The 20,118-nt window shown below is 40.7% G+C and overlaps 1 protein-coding gene across 2 annotated transcripts in view; it reads left to right on the top strand.

Annotated features, from left to right (window-relative positions):
- The first annotated feature begins 6 nt into the window (after positions 1 to 6).
- The window catches only part of LOC109861502 (serine proteinase stubble), a 32,590-nt gene continuing 12,478 nt past the window's right edge, over positions 7 to 20,118 (top strand). Inside the window, exon 1 of one of the 2 annotated variants that reach the window (XM_020441182.1) lies at positions 7 to 468. The gene's annotated coding sequence lies outside the window, so the exon portion shown is untranslated. Of the gene's footprint in view, positions 469 to 14,574; positions 15,469 to 20,118 lie in introns of those variants that run through there. The other variant, XM_020441181.1, reaches the window with a different exon arrangement.

Below are 20,118 nucleotides of genomic sequence, written 5' to 3'. Positions count from 1 at the left end.
AAAAAAAAAAAAAAAAAGATAAAAAAGACAAAATGAGACAAAGGCAAGTGTCGATCGCGAGAATCTAAAAAGTCGACGACCGCTGCATAAAGATCGGTTGCATTGTGGCTACTTTTTTCTCGGAGAAGACACGTTGGATATTGCCGAGACGGTTATCCCGGCTTGATTTTTTCTTTTAAATTTTTTTAAGAAACCAAGAAAAGAGTTTTTTTTATATACATATTTCTATATACATTTTGCAATCTATGTGTTTAACGGTCGCAGTCCGGTATCGCGGCCGCGTTTGATCGGCGACGATGCGCATCGCGCGCTCACGTTTGATTCCCGGATCATCTCCGAATGTGTGAACGCGATTTTGTGTTCGTCAGACGGATCAGAAAGGATAAACCCGTGAATGATGATGACCGATTGAATGTTGCACGATATAAAGGTGGCACACTGTGAGGAGAACGACCAGTTTTGAAATCGGTGAGTCGATTTTTTCATCGAGGTATCGACTGTCCGAGATCCGGTTGCGTATAGAGAGAGAGTTGAAGCGTTCCACGGCTATATCTTTCTCTCTTCTCGCGAGCATCATTTCGAAAAGAACACCGACAATTATCGGAGCAAATTAAAAAATCTTGAAGTGTGAGATTGAGTACGACATAGTGATGACAATATAATTGGTGCGTGAGAATAGAAACACAAAAGTTTTTGTCTAACATAATTATACTACAAGATAATTATTTAAGAACATTAGAATAAATCGAAGTATATGTATTGGTAAAAAGACTATACGTGCGACGTTGTTAGATTTTCTAAGAAAAAATAGGACGGAAATCGTGTTCTCGCGTTTTGACATTCGGAATTTCAACCGACAGTTTTTGATTGCGATACAAAAGGGGCCGGGTTATTTATGAAATAGAACATAGAAATGAATCGAGCAACGATTCGCCGATTCGACGTAACGTGTAAAAGATTGGAAAGTTTTAATCTCGCGGTATCGATAGAAAGTCTCACCGCGCCTGGCGCGAAAGCAATTTTAAAGCGTTAATACACTTGCATCCTCGCGGATGAAATTAGTCTCCGGAATGGACGATCGATGATCGTAACGAGCAGTGTGCCCAGCTGTTAATACAAGAATTATCGCTGCTTCCAGAAGTAGGCGAGTGCGCTAGATCGAAAACAATATACAACCAATAGCCGGAGGTTATAATGTTACTAGAAAGTCTTAATATATATCGGGTAATATCGAATTACAAATATATATATATATATATATAGTTTTCACAGTACAGACATCTTCGGATCGTAAACGTCAAACGTCTCGTTGTGTAGTTGTCTCTTTCGCAAATAAAATTGTCTTTTGCTACTTTTTGCAAATAATAATTCCAACGAGATTACAACTTGTCGTTAACTTTTATGACGATAATGACAGGTTTAGATCGAATGCTGATATAACACACATCTATATATAATGTGTATTATTTAATAAATATGTAAATTATATAAATCGCGCGCTCGCGGCTTTCTTATTGAGTGTGAGAAATAATAAGGTATTATACAGATAAAAAAGAATAATAACAAGACTAGTAAGAGCCAAGCGTTGCATGTACGCGCGAAATATAAAGTTAATTAATACATACTTAATTTGCATCTCATATATAAAAATTCTCTTTGCTCTCTTATGAATTTTAAAAAACGTATTACTTATATATGTGCTTTGATTGTTTGAATGTTTCCTCGGAATACAATACACAACAGATATCATTTTTCTGTTTTCTCTTAATTTTTTTTCCTCTGATTCATGAGATTTTCAATAGAAAAGTGATTAATAATCAGTGAAAAGTGTGTCACTCCAAAGAAATGTGTGAGAGCAAGATAATTTATTATTTATAGCCGTAATGACAAACGTAGAGAGCGAATGTTCGGACGGTTTTCACAGATAAACGGAATCCACGTAGTCTCCAAATGGTGCAAACACGCTGGCGATTAGTTCGCCCGTGGCGGAATTCCCCGTGCGAATTAGGTCAAGCCGATTCCTTCTTAAAATAACCGTAACCACTTGCCGTGATCGAATGCGCCACTTTCACTGATTAGTTGCATGTCTTCTAAACACGCGCCGTTTCAGTAAGTCGCTGCCGACTTACCGTATATATCGTCTTAATATCTTCTCACCCTCTCCGTTGATTAGTCCAAAAGTAGAAATTTCCCGAGTTAAATGAGAATTCCGTTCGAACATTTGCGGACATTTGCGTGTTACGCTTGTTATTTGAGGGGAATTATTATCGAAACTTGATTATTATATTGTATTTTAAGAAATCATTTTCTCTCAAGTGAATTAATTTTGTTTTTTTTGTTTTTCGCACAGAATTTATTCAAATGCAAGAGCTGCTAAGACGCCGGAAAATTAATTGAAGTATCTTACGTAACTGTGCAATCTTCTCGTTTTGATGATAATACAACATCTTGGTTCCTAGCTCCGGGTAGTCTGTGCGGGACTAAGTAACCGAGAGATCTCAGGTTCGATTCCGGGCAAAATGTGTGTGTTTGGATTTTTACTAGTCGCTTTTTCTCTAATGAGAGAGCTGGCAGCTCATTAGAGATGTATCTTTGTCACGAGATTTCTCAACAATTTGGCAAATATTTACGTGCACTTCCATTGATTCGAAGTCCACCTAAAATCGTAGGTCCCCTTTATTTATACTCTACAATGCGCATGAGAGTGAAACAGAAAAACAGGTTCTTTCTTCGCTATAGCATTAGCGTATGATGACTAGTGGATAAATATGACAATGATCATAATAAGTGTTCAAAGCTATACTTATCTACTGATAACAGTTTTTTTTTTTAGACATCCCGTCTAGTACACATCCATCGCAAAAAGTGATTTCACTTTTTGTCAAAAAGCACGATCACACACACACACACACACACGCACACAAGTTAGTATCTGGTTGGAAGCGAAAATCAATCTATTGTTTCGCGAATGCAGTTGGCGGAAAAGCATTCACTTGTGCAAATTGCTATTTCGCTCTAGTTTCGAGCCGCAAGTGTGCCGGTTCGGAACAAATTAGAGCCGCTTTTGTTCGCGATGGATTTGGGTCTTGCAGCGAGTCCGTTAGAGCGTTTCGCCGTCACGGTCCCTGGGCCATAAAAGATTTGTCCTCTATATCGTCCGACCCGAAAATCAAAAAAGAGATAACTCGCGATGAGAAAACTCGAAAATTCGATATCCGCATCATCCCGCGACATGGGACATAATTAATAATGCGCGCTAATTGTATGCGCTTTCTCGAAACGCGAGCGCGAAAGCCACATCGCGATTAACGCACGAGCGCGTTCCGCGACTGGTGAGATGTATAGGTATATATATGTGTGTGTGAGAAATCTTTCTGTGCTATCTTTTGTATTCGCGTTCTTTAATGACGAAGGCTATCGTTTCATGCAGCTATCGTTTTCACAAGATGAAGTTAATGACGATGTGTAACGAAATTGCTTTTTTTTTTTTTTTTTTCACTTGTAAATAGCCTACTTTACACTAGTCATCTAATGTTTGCACGCGATACAATTCGAATAGATAAGATCAAGTAGCTTCCGATGCATCTTCAACGCTGCTTCCAAAAGCGGCATACTCTTTTTTCATACGGCGGTGCGCAGATGTAGGCTTTTGACAGACCTTGTTCGTCCGCGCGACATCAACATCGCGGCGCAACACAATGCGTGTTTATGATGATTGTGTTTGAGCGACAATAAACATTTTCGCATACTACCGAAACTGTTACAATGTCACAAGCTAGAGATAATCATCTTTATTATCTCTTCTTCTATACGTATACCGTTTTTCTCACGATCGTTAACAGCAAAACGCTCGAACATCTGCTGCGCGAAACAAAACGTATACGATTAACAGAAAACGAGAGGAAGAACTTGTCGGATATTTCATCGTGTTACGTTGCCAATCGCCAATGTGTGATGTGTAACAACGTTTGCAGAGATCTTCTTTACGAATCGGCGCGGCCGGCAATAATTCGCTTTGCGATCGCGCAATTAATAAATAAATTATGCGCGCGTTACCGGAGAGGAAAGAACTTCCGTGAAAGCTCTTCATTAGCGATGTACAACGATGCATAAAGTACGACGCTTTACACCGTTCTTCTTCACCGAAAGAAGCTAAAATCCTCGAATCTATTAATTTGCGCTTTTTTCTAATTACTCGAAATTAATAACGCAATGTTATGTTAAATCGCGCGTGTAATTTCCACGATGTTGATTTTTAAGCGATATAAATAGAGTTTTTTCTGCGAAATGTTTGTTACAAATTAACTTCTCGTTTGTTTTCCACGGTTTGTTTTCTATTCTTCTAAGTGTTTTTTTTTTTTTTTTTTCATCGTACCGCGCACATGCATATTTCTTGAAAATGTAGAAAGCTTTCTTTTCGTGGAATTACATACCGTAAATAATTAGGTTTTTGACAGATAACGAACGAGTCGTTTAATTGCTCACGAAGGTACAAATGTATGTCAATCACGCAACTCCGGCGCAACGCGGTTTCGAGGTGGTCCACTCTCTGTCCCGACGAAAATCAGACGCGGATAAAATTTTAGCGGTCATCTCGGAAACACACACAACATTGCGATATAATAACCGCGAGAAATAGCGCGCGCATTGCGTTTTCTTTTTTTTTTTTTTTTTTATTATTAGTTTTTAAACACACAAACGGTTTTTCTCTCGAAATACAATACGATGCAAATCCAATTAAAACGATCGACTTTTGAATTATTTCGATGATTGTTATTCGCGAGATCTTAATTGACATCTCGAGATTGTTCGCGTTATCTCGAGAATCGTTACGTGTATAGAATCGGCGAATTTGCGGAACATTAATAACGGGAACATTCGCAGAAAATCCGCATTCACAACCGCGCATTCGATTGAATTTTCCATTAATCTCAACGAGCGGATTTGATTTGAAATACGGAAAGTAATTAGCGTACGTACTGCTGATTAAATTTACCGAAACCTCTCCGGGCGGCACGTGAGAAATGTGTGCCGATCGAAAGTTGATTTCCAGATGGATCTACCGGCTAGCCATTGCCGCGCCTTTCTTCGTGAAAATTCACTTGTTGCTACTTTAACGTATAGCTCTATTAACGTTATCGATATCGATACCGACTGTGCGGAGAATTGCAAAATTGCATCGTAAATTTCTCTAAGCGCCCATCGGGGATCGAGATAGATGGACAGATTTCCTCGAGGGACACGACACCCCATCGCCACGAGAAATCCATAACCGTCGGCGTAGCCGACGCGCGCGGCCACTCGATACGCGAGGTGTCGAAGTAGGTCACTTTTATCCCCTGTAGCAAGCGATCGCGATCGCAGATTGGGATCGGCTGTAGCCATCGGGCCATGGAGAGCGAACCATCGCGTTTAATAATAAATCGCCGCGAAATATTTACACGCACATTTGTGTGTTTTCTCACGTTGTCGAGAAATATATGTTGCACCCGTATTTTTCTTTTTCTTTACAATCAATCACAATTGCGCGTAAAATGAGATATTACCGAGACACGTCTTCTTTTTCTCTTTTTCTCGTTGTACAACTTACAGAAGAAGCGTGCCGCGCATCTCTAAACGCGAACGAATCTAGAGAGCCGATGTAATCGGCGCGCTCGTCCGACTATTTCCGCGACTAATGAGCAGCGCGCGAATAATGAAATTACGCTTGTCTGCGCAAGTAGCCCGCTCTTGAAGCAGAGATTCACGGGAGTGACGGAATCGCCCGGTGTTTAGCGCAGCGCGAGAAAATCGGCGTCGTCGTCATCCGGTCGCTGCGCTAACGCACGCAACTTGTATACATTATGCGCGCGATATGACGCTTTCATCGCTATTAGAATGCGCGACCCGTCGCGGTCGGAAACGCCCTTTCCAGTAGTCAACGCGCGCGCGCGCGAAGAGCGTACCCATCAATTTTACAGATACGACGTGCAACCTGCTCTAAATGGAGACGCGGCTGATTTCTATCGCGACAAAACGGACGCGGGATCGCACGTCTAACGCTATCAATCATCGTATCAAACTGTCGATATCTCCCCGGCGCGCGATAATTAGATACTAACACGCGCACCAATATCGATACGAAAATTATCCGCGTACGTAAATACAAACGCAAAAGAAGATATAGGCATTTACGTCTTAACACTCTCTTTCTCTCCCTCTTACGTGCGCTCTTACGTGTTGCGGTGCGATTTAATTCCTCTCTTTCGCATTTCTTTCTTTAACTCCGCGTCCCATGGCGTTCACCCATCGACCTTCTTAAGAGAGATCCGTCGACTTTTCCATCGGCCTCGATCTCGATACACTCGACGACGTGTATCTAAATGCGGCGGAAGAGCGGCTCCGTCAACGCGCGCAAGAAAATATGTTAGGTCTAGGTAGATGACACGAGATAGATCGCAGATCGCAGATAACACGCTTTTCGACGATGACCCCCTTTGAAACGCGCGTGCGACACGAGCGTTTAAAACTTCGTTTGCGCCCAACGAATATATTTATGTTCGTCATTTTTCATACGAATTTCTATTAATTTAACTTGCGCGATTGTAAAAATAAAACACGGTAGTTTTTTTTACCGGAAATTTTATGCATCGATCTCTCTCGACGAGCGTTGAATTTGGCTCGAGGTGGCTTCGCGAACGAACTTTCGCTTTTCCATTCTTGCGATTAATCAGATTTTGTTTTTTTTTTTGTTTTTTTTGAAGAAATTACAGCAATATTTCGCGGCAACAGACGCCGCAGCCGTAAACTTCGCAGAATGTAACGAGATTCGCGAATTTGGTGCCGCGCTGAATAATGCGCTGTCGCATGAAACGGACAGTGATATGACACACAAAACGTGAAAATAAGGATGAATCGCAACGCGTTGTGTCGTTTCCGCGCGCGCGCGCAGTCGAAAGGTTTCACCAAGTACACTCGAGCTTTCTCTCGAATGAAAAAAATCACACATCCGCGGCGACTCTACAAAATTTCCAAATATGCGACACGTACGTGTCGCACTCACGAGATGCGGAACCCTCCGTGTCGGGGGGACTTCTTCGTCGCTTCTTCGTCGCGCTTCCAACACGCGCGATTCCAAGTATGTCGTGTAGAATGAGAAAAGTAGCGAGAAAGAAGAACGCGCATCCTCGCGATCGAGCGTTTTCACTGGAATTCGCACTTTTTCACGCGTCCCAATTACACGATGCTCGTGCAAAGTTATTAACGCGGTAACGCGAATCGTCACCTCGGTGCGCGTTCTCGTACACCTTCCCCTGGATATACTTTCACTGTCTTCACAATCTTCGTAAGCATCTTGTGAGGCCAAAGGAAGTTCTGTATTAATGTTACGTCTAACCGGAAACGAGAGTCGATGAACACACCCGCGTCTCGATATAATATATGTATTCTCTCTATTGTTTCGTATCCGACATCGCATCGAGCGCACGTCTCTCTCTCTCTGATAGTAGAGTACAGATTGCGGTTTAGACATCGAAAATACATCATCTCCATAATATTTAATTTTTATTTAATCTTTATAATATTTAATTTACAATTGATTTTTATATTTAATTTTTCGTTAAAGACGACCGAATTACTCGATTACCTGATAGATATTTTTTATCCACAAGACAAGATAAAAAAAAAATAAAAAAATTAAATAATAAAATTATATATAATAAAAGTAAATTTAAATAAATAATAAAATATTCTCGAAAATATGGTTTAAAGATACGATCTTTTGGCACTCGATTGAAAAGTTATTTGATATACGTCCAAGCAATAATTCATCAAAGGTAATTAAGACACAGTTAGTAACTTACATCTCTCTTTTGATGCGCGTCTTAGATAAAAACACATAAATCTGATCTTCGACTTCGATTAATCTGTTCTTCGCTACTTGTTTCATGATTGTTCGAGAATTTCGTATTCGCGCAAAATCAATTTGAAAACTATACTACTCTCACGAACATTTTTTAACAAAAAGCGCGCGGACTGCATCGGTTTGAAACCCGACTCACGTAAGATAATGTAAGGCACGTGTCGTGCATGTATGTACATACGTACGTACGCGGAGTGTCCATTCAGCGTCGATAATGACGACTATTATGTCTGGTACTTTCTCCAAATTAGCGGTAAAACGTCACGCGCTACGCTCGCATTAGATGGGGTTGCCTCTGCGATTTTCCTTTTACTTTCAAAACTATTGTAGGATGCGAAAGAAAAGAAACGGAAAGTTGTGAAATGTAATATGTAAACGAAATATGCGTCTCTCGGTGGATGAGGAGATATAGAGAGGAAGAAGACCAACATCTTGTTGCCTAAAACTCTGTATTTGAGAAACTCATCTGAAGTGGCTTGCTCGCCAGCTCTTCGAGAATCCCATACCACTTACCTGTCCATTGACCGAAGTGGTTCGTTCAATAGAAACAAGTCTGTCGAGACGATATTATTTAGACGCCTGTTATCGGGAACTATAAATAACAAAGTACATATCGAATAATATCAAATTCTATTGAAATTGTCGTCTCGTTCGCTTCGAGATTAATTTCTTCGGTTACCGAACTGTTTAGAGAGATTAATTTCTCATCAGGTTTGTTGATCGATAACTTCTCCGATTCACACACCGTCGTTGTAACTCGCTGTATCTCCTTCCACAGATCTTGTTGGATATCATCTGGTGGATAAGCATCTTCGAGAGAGATGAGCGGATAACATCGACCGGGAGGTGCTTTTTTCCTTCGAATCAATTGAAACGTATACACGTACGCTCGATAAATAAAGATCTTACCGGTCTGAATTGTGATTTTCGAAAGAAAAAGAACACCCCTCGGGGTATTCTTTCTTTTTGGAAAGCTGTCCGTTGTGACATAGATTCGCGCTCGTCCGCGAGCAATAACTGCACAGCCTCGTCTGGCATGTGTGACCGCGGTGTGCGAGCGCGCGGTCTTCTTAAAACGTAAAATACTGACTCGAGACTCGGGGGTTTAAAAAGACACGGATCCGGTAATTGCCGACACGGTCGTGGCGCGTTTATATCATTGCGCGCATACGCGCCGGTACTTCGCGGGACTTTCGTTGAGGATTAGTAAGAGTAAAACGCTCATGTGTGCTCGGAGACATCGATTAACGGTAACGGTAAAACGTCTTACCTTGCGCGCGATCTCGTATTCCTGGCACATAGCAGGCACAGTTTCCAAAGCCAGCTCTGCCTCTGCCCTCTTGGCAGAACCGGCCAAGGGGGGCGGCGCGCGGGGGGGGGGAGGGCTTTTAAAGTCGAGTCGCCAATATCGACTTTCGCGGTTGAGCGTGCACAGCGCCTAATTAATTATTCCGATTAAGGCGCCACGATTAATTAAAATCGAACACGGAAGAAGAAATCGCGCCTGAGCTCGCCAGGAGAGTAAATTGCGATATATAGTGACGCAACTCACGGGAACCAGTTGTTGCGAGCGAGGGCTTGATGGTTGTTTAAGCTTTTAAGTTTTAAAGTTGTTGTTATCATCATTTATTACACACACGCAAGCGTGTAATCTTCTTATCACGCACAAACACGCCAAGCTTATTACACGCATTACACGGCAGCTTATCCGACTTTCGATGACAGGGTTTTATTCATTTCTGTTGTGTGTGTGTGTTTCTGGATATATACGTGTATGTATGTACATTGAATCCTTTCTAAATTAATAAAAAAAAAAATAAATAAATAATAAAAAAGAAGAAAGAAAATAAAAGAGAAAAGACTTTCATTTATGTTCACTTATGATTATTTTCATAAATAATTCAAAGTCGATTTTATATTCCAGCATTAAAATTTACGCTTATATACCGTAAGCGTGTAACAACTCTCTTGTGCCCATTTGAATTCTATGTCTGATGGATTGGTTCTGAACTCCGTCTAGACACGAGTCGAGCGTAAAAAACCACTCGAGAGTTCTCTATTATATTACAAGTAATAGCACGCTGGCTAAGCCACAGAGCTTCGCCTACTCCCGCGGGCGACATAAATTCTCGTGCGATCTAAATGTCACGTGCATATAACCGTTCCACCTCCTTTATGACGGAGATCAATTGATTAAATGAATATTAAGCGCACGAGCGTTACGCACCGGGTTTTCGCTGATATATCGTTCTCGAATACATTAAAATACAATCAAACATTTCCTTTGTCAAGTGAAAAGAAAAGAGAGTTACCCTTAGTAAAATCATTTCCAAGAACCGCGGCGGCGGAGATTTTCTCTCTCATTCATTGTTATCTCGAACGTCCACTTTCGTCGAATAATGTCGAGAGAGATTAATGAAAAAACGAATTCAACCGGTTCTCATTATATGTATATCGCTTCGAATTAGGCGACACGCCTTTAAAAAAATTCCGAGAGTTGCCGTACGGGCAACTCACGGGGGCGACGAGCCTTTATCGAGATGCCCCCGTATACCTCGGGGATGGCCCCATGATAATAAGATTTCATTCACGATAGCGTTCAGCTTTTGCTACCAGGACCTTAATCACACTTGGACATATTGATGCATGGACCGGTCCTCCCTTGCCCTTACTCTGCATTAATGACAGGTTTACGCTCTGACGAGACTGCAGCCTTTACTCGCTCATTGAAATTTCGATCGATTCTTTTTTACGCAGCTCCTCGCTGTTACAAAAAAAAACACACACACACACACGCACGCACCACTAAATATGCCAATAATTTATGCAAATTTATCTCTCAACTTTGATTACAATTAATTATCTCAGTATTATTTTCCCGATAAGTAGTTTTTTATTTATCTCGACCGCGCTGAGTCACATCTTGCGCTGCCTTGGAGTAGCAAAAAAATTTTGCTCGATAACTACCGAATTGTGTATCAGTGATCATTTTTTTCTCGCCCGACCGTATCTGTTCGCAGCGAGAATTTGATGACGAAACAACAATATATAGTTGCGAGCCGAAATTATACAGTTCGAATTAAATAAATATCGAACTATTAGTTACGACTAAAACTTGTTGAATCGGTGCGATCTGTTCTCTCATCGAACAAAAACAAAAAAAGGAAAGAATCAAATTGGCTACAAATAATTTTACGAGCGTAAAATAATACCAACACACGTAGCGTTAACAATCCCGTTAACTGTAATTGCAAAACATTTTACAATTTTATCATGTTTAGATATAAAAAAAAATACGGATATATATGTGTAATGAAGCCTGTGTATCATGAGATTGGAATGTTTCCTCCTGCAGTTATCTTCGCGGTATGATTGCTGTAGTTACGAATAATAAGTATGATTCAATATACTCGAAAAGAGAGTTTAGTCGCGAACGTTAATTGCGAACTGTGTGTGTGTACGGTACTTTATATCCAGAAGACGGGGAAGAGTCTGAACTAAAACACGTACACGTTGCACGTGTCATTATTAGGGAGTGTTGAGTTAGTCGCGTCAAGTCGATCGCGAAGAAGAGGAATTAATCATCTTATCGCGTACTACTATTTCGCTTACATCCTTTCCTCGGAATCGTCCTTCGATTCTATCCGTCGCGTCGCGCGATCTTTTATAATTCTCGACAACCACCATCGAGATCGAAACGTTTCTTCGGGGCATAGCGGCAGTTCGCTGTAGTCATTTAGACTCATTGGGCTGCAATCGATTCACTACGGAAATTACTCCTTACTTAATAATCCCAACTAATCCCATATGCTTACATGTTTTTATCGACCGGAACGTGTAGCTGTGTCGTGAATTAATCAAGTCTGCGAGGTTTCGTTCGGTACCTGTAATTATATCTAACAAGTTTATCAGATTATTCTTTAGTGGAACAATAATCGTACAATAAGTAACAATAAATAATGTATGTTATATTTTATATTTACGCGCGCATATAAAATATATATATAAAAATACAAAGTGTTTGAAAAATTTTGACGCGTCCGAAATGTGAAGATTAGATCAATCGGAGCAAAAATCTTGTTTCCGTCATCCAGCAAGACACAGATGATAACGTTTCTTGTTGTCTCGTGAAAAAAAAAAAAAAAAAAAATGATATCAATCATTCGGCTCTGCTCCCGTTCTTTCTTCTAATTCCGGGCTCGTCTCGAGCTTTAATGCAGATAGAGGGATGTGGCAGCGAGAAAACCGCGTGTAAACTGGCCTTTACTTGAATGGGACACGGCTATTGCTCCGCGCCGCGGCACGTCCGCGGCACGTCGTACGTCCGAGAGAGTTACCGCTAATCTGTACTTACGCTCGGCTGGTGTTGCCTCCGTGCTTACACGAGCGGATCAGCCTACAAACGGGTATCGGTTGATCGAAAATTCAAACAATTACAGCCGGCTCATTAGTCAGCAAATAGCGCTTCTTCCAATCGGCCAATTTCTTTCTCCCACCTCGTGTGCTTCGTATCGGCAATTTTATACATTTATAAATTTGGCGGAGAAAAACCAAAACACGTGAGATTATAGCGTCATATACTTGGGAACATGAAGTGCTAAAATGTTCTTCGGCGCAGAACGTTGTAAAAAAAAAAGAAGCGTAAGGGAGTTAAACTTGTTTAACACGTTCACACACATACTCACACGTCACAGCGAACATCGGTGACCTGAACTTTCCGTTTGCGCCGTGTCAGACACCGTTGGTCACCGCCAGCAAGCGGTTCAAAACTAAAATAAATACTCGCGACCACCTGTGCGCAATTTAATTAATTGTAAGTTGTGTCACAAAATTACAATTGATAACAAAACTTACATATCAACGAACACATGTGTATATACATATAGTTGAACAATGTTTTATCTGCGAACTTTCAGATTTACAAGCGAGATAGGGATGTTAAACTCGAAGAAATCTGAAAGTACATTAAAAGAAAATTTTATCGCGATTTAGCATCGACAAGCTTGAAGCAATATTCGATCGTAATTGCGTGTAATATTGTTCCGATAAGATGACAGTTCGTATCTCGCACTAGTGTGTCAAAGGAATTTCCGTTGGTATGCCATCTACGCCACGACGCGCGGTAATCGACGCGGTAATCGAGGGTACTGAACGTTGCCCGGAGGATTAACAGCTACTGAAAATTTTCGTAACTTGTTTTTTTCTTCTTTTTTTTTTTTTTTCTACCGCAATTTTTTCTACGCTTCGATGTCGCGTGACGTTTTTTTTTGGAAATGTCTATCTAGATCTTTCGGATTTGAAACTTTTTTTTTTTTTTTTTTCTCTCAAAGATGTGCTGTGCTTTTGATAAAACGACGGAGCTTTGCACGGAGCGTGGAGAAATAAGGACGCGTAAACGCAAAATTGCGAATAGAGTAAAATTGCGGAGTAATTTGCGAATCCCCTATCTCCTTTGCGGAAGTTTTACTGCTCTCTGCATGAATAACGCTACCGCCGCGGTGTACGTGACCATGCACTATCGTTCGAAACGACAAATTAACATAGTTCCTCAATTTCTGCATCTTTATCATTTCTATTTCCCGTTTCTCTTCTTGAATCGTTTTCACCGCAGCGAGAAGTGCCCAGGCCGTCGACGTCTCGTGCCGCATTCTCGCTTTTTTGCCACGTTGCAGCAAAATTTCTACGATTTTCTCGGACGGGATCCAGCGGATAAACACGCGCGCTTTTTTGCATTTTCCCGAAATTGGATTATCTTCTACATAGACTAGTTCTCTTCTTTTTTTTTATACATATTTTTTTTTTCGAATATTACAATCTCGCGAGATTAAGAAGAAGTTGATCAAAATGACTTCACACACGTCATTGAATGACTTCAATTATATATATTAAAAAATACCAAACCGTGATCGGAAAAATGTTGTCGAAAAAACACGTATAAACAAATGGCGATTCGAATTTGTCAATTATTTAACACCCCGACATTTTTATCTGTAAATTATTAATTAAAGTTTAAAACGCACAAAAAGCTGCTTTAATAATAAAGCGACACACACGGATATAATGTATCCGTGAAGGAAATGACCACGTGAAAAGCTGAGCGAGTCACGCGACATGCCGTTCCCGATTGTATCGTACGCGGTATCGGGCAGTAACTATCATAATAGCGAAAACAATTCCTTTTCCTTCACCGCCGGCATAACGGTAGCAAAGCGGAAGCTGAAAGTAACAAGTTTTTGACCTTCATCATCCTCCTTCGAGATACGGCGAGATACGCATGTGTATCACCGTAAATATATCGTTATCTGTTTCTTCGTTAGTCTTTATGAACTGTGATTGCCATTTTTGATTCGTCTATATTTTCACCTCTGTCCTGATTTTGACACATTTTCACCGCGATAACCTTGAATTAATACCCCGAAGGCGATACGAGCTGCTGTAAAAGAGACGCGCGTTGTGGAAGAAGGTCGAGTGACGGTGGCGATAATAGTTAGCGGTGGACGAAGACGCCGAGGATGGCTCAGCACGAAGAGGAAGACGGTGAACAACGGGCGAACGGGGAGGGAGAGAAAAACAGGAGTAAAGAGAAAGAACGAGAGGGAGAGACCGGTGATGGCAGCGATGATGACGGTCAGTGGTTGTGTATACCGGTTAAGCCGTTCAGTGCCAGTCCGGCGTCCGTCACGGGTAAACCTCAACCGTTCGAGTTTCGATCTAGCCGTCGTGGCGATCAAATTTCTCGTATCTGTTATTTATTTTCACCCGTGCTCATCGATTTGTCGCCTCGAACGAGAGAAACGTCTCGCCTACTCTTCCGGTTAAGATCCAATTTCTTCAAGATCGGTCCTATCCGATCCGGCATCACGAGGGCTGTAAGAACTAATGTGCGCCAAATCCAGTCCGAACAATCATCAGCTGTGACGCAAAATGATGATGTGAACGAGAAACAGTAGTATTTTATTTTTCTTCAAGTTGTTCGCGACGCAGTTGCTATACGCAGAGATGGTGGGAAACGTTTGCAGAAGACTTCGATGCTCGGTCTTGGAATTGTTCAGTCTGAATCTCGTGCGTTCCTAATTTAACACAGTGCGGTCAGGCGAATCGACGATGCAATGAACGCCAGTGATTGGTCATCCCAAGCTCCATTTAACCGACCTCTTCAGCGTTGACAAATCCTGTTTCGCGAACGTTTATCGAAGAAAGAGATCCGCGATATAATTTTGTCTCACACGTATTGCCAATAATAACCTCCCGCATTAAAAAGTGTATTCCGAGTCGAATACACGGTTATTCAGTAGTTTCATCAAGATGACGAACTGAATTTCGGCGAATCGCTTTCCGAGCGGTTCCGAGAAAAAAATCAAATACCGATCGATCCACATCGTGAATCACGGTGAGTCACGATGATGGTTTCCATGCCGTCAGAAACTCGTGGCTGTCGTTGTGCACCGGGGTACGAGATTAGTCACGAGGATGCGTTGATTCCAAGTGAGCGTGGATGAAGTGATTAACAGGGTCTGGTGGTTTGCCAAAACGCGTGCGGACCAGCTCTCGGTCCGAGAGAGATCCAGGTATTTGTTCCGTCTAAACCCACTAATTATCTCATATATTGCCCCTAATAAGAATTACCTTTTATTTTCTCAATGTGTAAATAATAAAATATATTTTGCTCTTTATTGACGCTGATATTTGTTAAGTTTTATTCGCAACGAAATATTTATTTATATAGATAATAAATAAAATAAATATATTTAAAAAAATATTACTTGGGGTACGCTATGTGTATTTGTATTGTATATACATGTGTTATATTTATATATACGTGAAGCTCTTTTTGATTATTCAGAATATACGGATCAGTCAGAAGTGACCTAGCCACAGTTCTTCGAAGGTTAATCAAAGTTACATACAAGTTATTTGTTTTAATCACGTTACTAATATTTACGTGCTGATAACAAATATATTTCATGATTGTTACAGCATATTTTTTATATTTTTTATATTACTTTTACATATCTTATATTACTTTTGTATATGTATATTGAAAGATATATATATATATATATATATACATATATATACATATATATATATGTACACAAGATATCAACTATTGAAAATCAAAATAAAACGACGAAGCAGTTTTGACGTGCCCGTCTTAAGATCGCAGCGAAAAGTCGCACGTAGCGTTACGGGTAGCCGCGATCGAGAGGCGTTAAAGTGTATGTTACGGCTGCTGTGATCTCTATGTGCAGCTGCTATGATCTCCGGTGGTCGTTGAAATACCGTCACGATGTCGAACGTGACTTTGGCGAGGATATCCACGGCTATCTGCGAGGAGTCGTACGTGTATGTTCCGCATAGTGTCGATAGCGCGCGATTTCCAGTTATCCATTACCGTTGTCATACTTCCGGAATAATACTTACGCGACTCCGACGTCGCGTCCGTCATTCGTCGCCTGAATTACGGACTTCGTAAGCAACGGAGGAGAGACAGCGGATTTCACTTTAACGTGCAAACGGCTTGTTTACCGATTCTTTTCACACCGTAGTTACTGAAAAGAATTTTTTTTTATTATCACACTCTCCGAGAGGAGAGACATTACATTGAAATTTTTCTTCGGCTAATATTTCTTTTTAATTTTAACGAACGTAGTTCGTTTTTCATAAAACCACACGTTTCAGAATTATAAAGCAAAAAAAAACGTCTAACATTATTTCTTCTTTTGAAATTAAATATTTTTTTGCCAACATATTTGAGGCTTTGATTCCTTTCTCGTATGTCCAGTTAAGATTGTCAAATATAAAAAAAAAAAAAAAAAAAAAAAAACATTAGTGCAGTCTTGACATTCAACACACATCGGAAAGCAATTAATACATCGAGTCCCCTACAAAATTCTACTTTTTCGCGGCAAGTCGTGTCGGATTGCAATCGAATCCGTGTCGGACCGGTACCCGGCAATAGTGTGGCGACCGTTCGTCTCCTCCTCGTGCGCTTTTATCGGACTGCCAGCGCTGCTACTCGTTCCTCGCTCGGCTTCCTCCATACAACGGGATGCTTAGACCTTGAGATTATGGAAGCGCATCAGACGGATAGATGAACGAACCGTGTTCCTACCCGCGTTCCACAGGAAACATCCCAAAAAAACGCGCGTCAAGACATATCGCGCCGTGCAAAAACGGAATTTATTTTTCGACCTATCGCAATGTCCGGTCTCGATGAAGAGATTGTATTGTCGTGCGTTGAGCAATTATATTATCGATAATTATTTAGTCACAGCACCGTGGTCTTTGAGTCTATACATAATGTACGCTCGTAATTTCGTAAAAAGGGAATCGCGCGAACGAACATTTCTCGCGTCGCGTTCGGATTTGCTCCAATTCGTGGCAAACATCATCGCGTCTATCGGACATTGCGTCGGTCGTCTCTCGAAACGTGTGTGCGCAGAAAATATATTGCGATGTATTTCTGAAACATCGCAATAACGTCTCTCACACCGAAAAGCCTACCGTTTCTCCTATACCTTCCCATAGCAACGTTCGGAACCGAGAGAGAACCGAATATTCCTTTGCGCGAAGCTGCAAAGCGTACTTTACGTTCTGTTACCTCTCCCTAATCATCGTTCATTTCCTACGAGAACTGTTACGCCCGCTCATTAAACTTACCATAGCCGCTCGAACGTGTACTAGAAAAAAAGACATAAATTAAATTACTCCAAGATTAAGCGCCGTATGTAGAACCTAATTCACATGGAAGGGTGGTGCGTGTAATCAAGAAATTGGCGAGAAATTTTCCTCGATTCTCCCAGCGTTCGCTGCTCCTTGCCACGATTTTATTTTGTTGCGTTGATGATCATTCACCCGTAACAATTGAAATAAAATAACTGCGATATCGCACTCCCGGCAACAGATTGCCATAACTTCTCGGAAGCGAATTATTTTAGATAACAATTTTACAAAAAATATCTGGAAAAAAAGTCAATAATCGCGCGCGCGCGCGCACACACAATATATTTTATTTGCAAAATTTATTAAAAACCTAGTATATATGATGTACTAATCTCAAATATTTTATGTTCAACTGTGTCTACATTACGCGTATATATTTTGTTGACAAAACCGAAAAAATCAGTAGACTAAACAATTTTTTTCTGCTAGCCATGTAATAGCAAAACTTTTTCGTCCGTGGATGATGTAAATTGATATGAACTTTCTTCTGTCGTACCCGAGCTCGTCCCCGAAGTTCGTTCCCTTATTTTAGTCACACTCTGTATATACAGAGATATGTGTAAAAAATTGAAGACACAGATTTTATCTGTGTGAAACAAGTTATGCAAGTTCGATATATATTAAAATTCAATAAACTGAATTTTCTATCTTTAGTTGAAACTTTTTCTCTTCTGAAATGTAAACGCGATATAAAACGTTTTTTTTTGTAATATCTTATTTTTAATGCACGATCGTGCACAGCGCGGCCGAACGGAACGCGAACGGGTCGCGCGAACTTGTTACGAGCGAGAATCTTGAGATCTATTTGCTGTCGGATGAGAACGATTAAGAAGAAATGAGAGAAGACGAGTAACTATGATGACCGCTAGTCGCGTTACGGAATATTTCTTTGAAAGGTGACGTGAGAGAGTTGGAAACGTGAGTTTATCGCATGGAATTGTTTTCCTCTCTCTTTCTCTCTCTCTTTCTCTCCAGGGACTCGAAAGTAGCGAAATAACAGTCTAAACAATAGACAACGTCTTTTAAACCTGAAACAAGACTCTCTTCAGTTTTCACATTGACTTCGCATTCATTGTATGTCACATCACATTACGTCGCGCGATTTACTCAATTACTCGAGAGTGTGTGTATTTAAGATTTATTATCCACCACTCTTGTATCTGTGATATGCAAAGAGCTAACCAGATGCAATATGTGTTTTCTTTATAGCTCGCGACGTGTCGATATATTTGCGTGTTTATAATTATTATAGAGAGCACAAAGAGACAAGTTTGACTTATAAGGTGTACACTGTCTCTTCTTACAAATAGTCGTGTACACATGTCACGCGCATTGCACGGCACGTGCCCGGAGACTGTGAAGTTAACAGAGGGGAGATCCTGTGTGTGTGTGTGTGTGGGCATTACGAAATCTTGCCACGACCGTGAATGCTAATGGACTCACACGTGGTTGATTCGCCTTTTAAGCCAAAATGTTAGTAAATACCACGGGAATCCATATAAAAAACTTGAGTAAATTAAACGTCACATAATGTTTTCTCTCGCACTTAATTTCATCTGCTCGATTGAGCGAGTCAGGTGTGAATTCGACAAAATATAAATTGCGATCGCCCGCGGTCATCAATATTCATTCAGTTTGATTAACGTCGATGTGACGTATAATAAAATAGCGATTCGAAAACTTTCCACGGAACCTAACGAGATAACAGTATACTTTTTATCGCTCGAATCTACGAGTATATATACATATGTATATATGTATATATGTATATATAGATATATTTTATATATTATATAATATTCTCTCGCGAGTTCATTGATTTAATTTAATTACGAAACGTTCTTTATCGGAACGAAAGGAATCCGTAATATTCTCCGTTTTAGACTGTTTCTTACAAACCGTAGCTCTGACGTGGCTTTTTTTTTTCTGTACTATATCGCTCTAGCGGTCAAGATCGATAAACGCGATTTGAGATCCGCGATCACTGGGTCAGCCGGCACTTCTTCTTGCTCGTCCTTGGTTCTGCCTCATGTGGCAGCGACCGCAGCTGCCGCTACCGGTAGTGAGAGAAGTCGCGGCCAGTCAGCGACAGTTCTATATTCTGCTTCTTGACCTTGTCCCAGAGCAGCCTCTGGTGCACAATATCATCGTCTTGTCGAGTGTATACGGAATAGATCGATTCATAGATTTGATTTTTACAACGTATCGGCCAGATTTTCGTTCAATTAATTCCATATATTTTAACGTGTACTTCTACACGTGACAAATTTAAAATACAAACGTAGGCATAGATATGTATATCCGAGAGAGAAAAAGAAATATTGTGCTTTTTCGAATCATATATTTTACTCCTACGCGTCTATTTTCCGCATTCAGATATCGAGAAAGTTATTCAACACGCGCATCTACACAGTTTGTCCGGAAAGTTCCCGGACTGATTTTTTCTAGCGCGGGTAAGCGGCGCTATCGAGCGGTCAACGCTGGAACTACTT

The sequence above is a fragment of the Pseudomyrmex gracilis genome, unplaced genomic scaffold, assembly GCF_002006095.1.
Source record: "Pseudomyrmex gracilis isolate BER0280 unplaced genomic scaffold, ASM200609v1 scaffold_801, whole genome shotgun sequence".
In the NCBI taxonomy this organism is placed as follows: domain Eukaryota; kingdom Metazoa; phylum Arthropoda; class Insecta; order Hymenoptera; family Formicidae; genus Pseudomyrmex; species Pseudomyrmex gracilis.
This window is presented reverse-complemented; position numbering and strand designations above follow the sequence as displayed.